General features: G+C 38.9%; 1 pseudogene; it reads right to left on the minus strand.

The window, feature by feature from the left end:
• Nucleotides 1-3652: 3652 nt before the first annotated feature.
• LOC102949978 lies at nucleotides 3653-4346 on the minus strand (annotated as a pseudogene).
• Between the last annotated feature and the right edge of the window lie 209 nt (nucleotides 4347-4555).

Genomic DNA, 4555 nt, shown 5'->3' on the forward strand with positions numbered 1-4555 from the left:
CGCCCCCAGCCTGTGCTTTTCTTTTCTTTCTTTTTTCCTTTTCCTTTTCCTTTCTTTCTTTCTTTCTCTTTCTCTTTCTTTCTTTCTTTCTTTCTCTTTCTTTCTTTCTTTCTTTCTTTCTTTCTTTCTTTCTTTCTTTCCTTCTTTCTTCAGTACTAACCTTTTTATTTTGGGGGAGGTATTGGTGAGATAACACATGCATGTTACTTATCATACAGCATGGTGAGTAGTATGCATTCAGTAAAAGTTAGCTACTATTATTGTGTTTACTGAAGTTTAAAGGGCACAGAGGGAATAACAAGAATAAAATTTATATTACTATCTATGGCCCATACTTCCATAATTCATTCAATATATTATTTTGTGAAAGCTCCTAGATTAAATTGACTCCATTCTATTGATTATCTTGCATTTAGTAGATATTAATGCTAATTGAATGAATGTATGAATGCATAAATAGGAATGTAGTATTAAATTTTAAGCAGGTGGCTGAGTATATAATATGTGATAAATATAATGATGAACAAAATACAATCTCTGCCCTAAAAATCATAGAGTATGTTTGTGGGAAAAATATCTAAATAGATCATTGCCATGAAGTATGATAAATACCGAGTTGGAAACATCTAAAAACCAATAATTATACACATGCATACACAGAGCTGCAGAGTGAATGGCCATGGGTGCATTAACGTGAGAGTCAATAGTTCAGAAAGCTTTCTCACATCCATATCCTTTTTATCACTTGAGGGAAACATTTTATGTCTTTTGTGCCCATTTCTCAGATGCAGAAATTGAAGCTAAGAGGATTTCAGTGAATTGTCCCAGATTTTATAGCCCTAGAGATTAAATGCATGTATTTTGAGATGTCATCCCATGTCCCTACTACCCAACATTTCCTTTAGTGTCAGTCCTTTAATAGCTAACAGTAGTATTTTTTTTTTAATTTTGGATACTTATGGTTCTAATTGTATCCTGCATATGTAGTTATTCGATGAGTCTTTCTTCATTAACTTTTTCATGTCTATGAATTTACAACTTAACAAATAGTCCTGGGGCATCTGGTTGGCTCAGTTGGTGTAGCATCCAACTCTTGATTTCGACTCAGGTCAAGATCCCAAGGTAGTGGGATTAAGCCCTGTGATAGGCTCCATGCTGAGCTGCTTGAGACATTCTCTCTCTCTCTGTCTCTCCCTCTCTCCCCCTCTCCCTTAGCCCCTCCCCTGCTCATGTGCGCATGCACACACACACACACACACACACACACACACACAATCTCTCTCTCAAAAAAAAAAAAAAAAAAAACTCTTATAAAGTGATAAATAGGCCAAGGAGCTCTGAATGAAAGTTGCAGTGAGGACTTTGATTCTTAAACTAATTAGACCAGATGAGTATTTCCTTTTATAGGAGGTCTTAACATTAGTAAAATGGGGCTAATACTGTTGATCTCAGAGAGCTACTATGAGGATTAAAGAAGATAAAACATTTGTAAAGCCCAGACTGGGTGCTCTGTATTAGATGGTTCTCGTCCTCTTTCCCTGTCAGACTCTGCTATGCTTCACAGTACCCACTGCCTGCTCTAAACTCCAAGCAACTCTAATGTCCACAAAATGGCTTTAGAACTCCAAAGATAACATTGTTTGGAAATAGCATTACAGAAAACACACACGCAGCAGGACTGAAGACATACCGCATTTTACTTACATAAGAAAGTTAATGGCTTCCGTTATGTCTATATCAACCCCTCCTCACTGTGAGACCGCAGCCTGGGCTGTATTACCAGGCAGAGACTGCACAATTCCAGAGATTTTTCGAACTGTTACAAATTAGAATCCACGAGGGAAAGGCTCACTAGAGGACATCACAGGCGAGGTTATCATTTTTTCCTTTTGAAGTTGGGCCTCATATCTTTTTCTCATTATAATCATTACTTTGAAATATGATTTTTTTAAACAGTAATTTTCTAGAACAAAAGGGATAATACCATATTTCAAAAGCTTTACTGTGAAATTAAACCTTTGAACTACTGTGAAAGAAATTATTCCCTCAAGGCTGCAAGGCTTAAAGGTTATTAAAAATTTAATTTTAAGGAAGGCATCCAGGAAAAAAAAGTGTATAAATGCTACTTAGAACTCAGATTGCCCAACTTAATAACTCCCATTGCTCCTTATTTTTAAATAATCTGGAAGTGTGAACAAATGCACTCCCATTTTTTTCTGTGGCAAATCAGTATGTCAACAGATGGCTGGCAGTGCTCCTTAACATCGTCTGTCTTCAACTGGAGGTACATGCACTGCAGTGGTTCTGCTGGTATCTTCTCTCTCCCCCATTTAAAAGATAATAGAACAATGTAGAAGTATTACACACAGGATACACTGAACTGAAAGAATCCCCCAAACTCCAGATATTGTAATAAATAACAAGTATCCAAACCACAGTATAAATGGTCCATGCTGGTATGATAGGAAAAGTTTCCATTTTCTCATCTGTGAAGTGAAAAGAATTTTCTTCATCCTGTGATACGGACGTGATATTAATGCTTCTCCATTGATCAGACAATGTGACCTCAGGCTTCTAACTTTCTTTGTGTTCCAGTTTCCTTATCTGCAAAATGAGGATAAGAACAATACTTACCTCATCTATGTCATATAGTTGGCATGAAGATTAAATCAATTCATATCTATACAATGCAGGGGATGGTAACTGGCACATAGTAAGCATAATGTATTATTATTGTTATTATTAATTTTAATCCTACCATGTCCAAGTAATATAACGCATTCTTAGGAGAAAAGAGCAAATACATAATAAGTCCATGCTTATTTTTTTAATGTTTATTTATTTATTTTTAGAGAGAGAGCACAGCAGGGGAGGGGCAGAGAAAGAGGGAGAGAGAGAGGGAATCCCAAGCAGGTTCTTTGATGTCAGCACAGAGCCCGACATGGGACTTGATCTCATGAACCATGAGGTCGTGACCTGAGCTGAAATCAAGAGTCAGCTGCTTAACTGACTGAGCCACCCAGGTGTCCCAGGAAGTCCATGCTCTTAAGGAGCTCACAAGTAAGTAGGAGACTAACTGAATAAGGTACTGTGATTAATTAAAAGCAAAACAAACAAACAAACAAACAAAAAACCCAGCACATTAGAATGACAAATCAGTGGTATGCTCAGTATCCTCATCTGTGATTTGGATCTGCCTGTGTGGTAGACTGGGTGAGAAGAGGATGTGGTTAGGGGAGGGTTCCCCAAGGAGGTGCCTCAGGAAAATCATTCTAGGCATAAGGGAGTGAAAGTTCATGGAGTATAAATAAAACCTATTTCCCAGGAACACTGTGGAAGAAACAAATGACATGAAGCCATGCTTCTCCATCCTGACTGCAATTTAAGATCATCCATGAAGCTGCTTAAAAATACCATTTTTGATCTACTGAATCAGAATCTGCTGGCCTGCAGTCTAGGTATTGGTGATGTTAACAACACATATAAGTAATTCTGCGGCACAGCCAGGGTTGAGAACCACTAAGAAATGTGCTTTGGAAGCATATTGTAAACAGTGAATCTCAATACAAATGCTAGATATTGTGATGATTGTGTATTATCTATTTATTTTTGACTGTCCTAAATTGTTTACCAGGTAAGATTTTTACAAACTTTACTTATATTGACGGTAACAGTGGAGCTGGAGACTATTACATCTTCTCCATGCTGTGCAGTGAGAACCACCAATAGTGTGGTAGAACTTATGACCCTTTCCAAGGCCATGCAGGAGCCTGAGGATGTCAGGCCTCACAGCTCCCTGTGCTTGTGGACTGGTTTGGTGATCCACTGGGTGTCAGGAGTTCTTCTGAGAGCTTTATGGGATGGATCAATGAGGATAACCTCAAAGGATTTGTGCGTGGAATCTTTGCAACTGAGTAAGAATTCAAGACTCTCAGAGCCCCACAGCAGCATCCAGCTCACTCCTTTGCAACAGACTGAAGGCTTCGGGCAAACTAGCTGATTAACACCATGATGAACAGGCTTGCCAACGGTAGCACCCTTAGGAACTGGGCCACCTCGTCGCTCACGAATCTGAAATGTGGCATAACCTTCCTTGGCCTTGTATCCCAGTCTGTGTGCTTTATCAGGCCAGGTTGGGCAGGGGTTCCTGTGGAGTGTAGAGAGCTGGAGGTACTGGCAGCAGCACAAACTGAGAAGAAAGCGCATTACACTGGACTGTTTCTTCCTCCTTAGCTCCTGGGGGTACGCGTAAGTGCCTGTCCTGCTTACCTTTGAGCAGATGGCTGCCACCACATGGAAAGGAAAGAGCCTTCCTCCCATGATCTTTTTTGGACCTACTACTGCTTAGTATCTAAATAGGTAAATACAATGATCTCAAGCCCTTTACACGTATAGTGTTTTGTTGTTGTTTTTGCTATTTTGTTTGTTTTGGTTTGTTTTTGGTATGAGGTTTTTTGTTTCGTTTTATTTTTATTTTTATTTATGTTTTTGCTAAGTATGTTCACACACTGGGGCCAGAAGTGGCAAGCAAGACCGTGAATGACAAGCACAAGAA

The sequence above is a fragment of the Panthera tigris genome, chromosome D1 (genome assembly GCF_018350195.1).
Source record: "Panthera tigris isolate Pti1 chromosome D1, P.tigris_Pti1_mat1.1, whole genome shotgun sequence".
NCBI classification, from domain to species: Eukaryota; Metazoa; Chordata; class Mammalia; order Carnivora; family Felidae; genus Panthera; species Panthera tigris.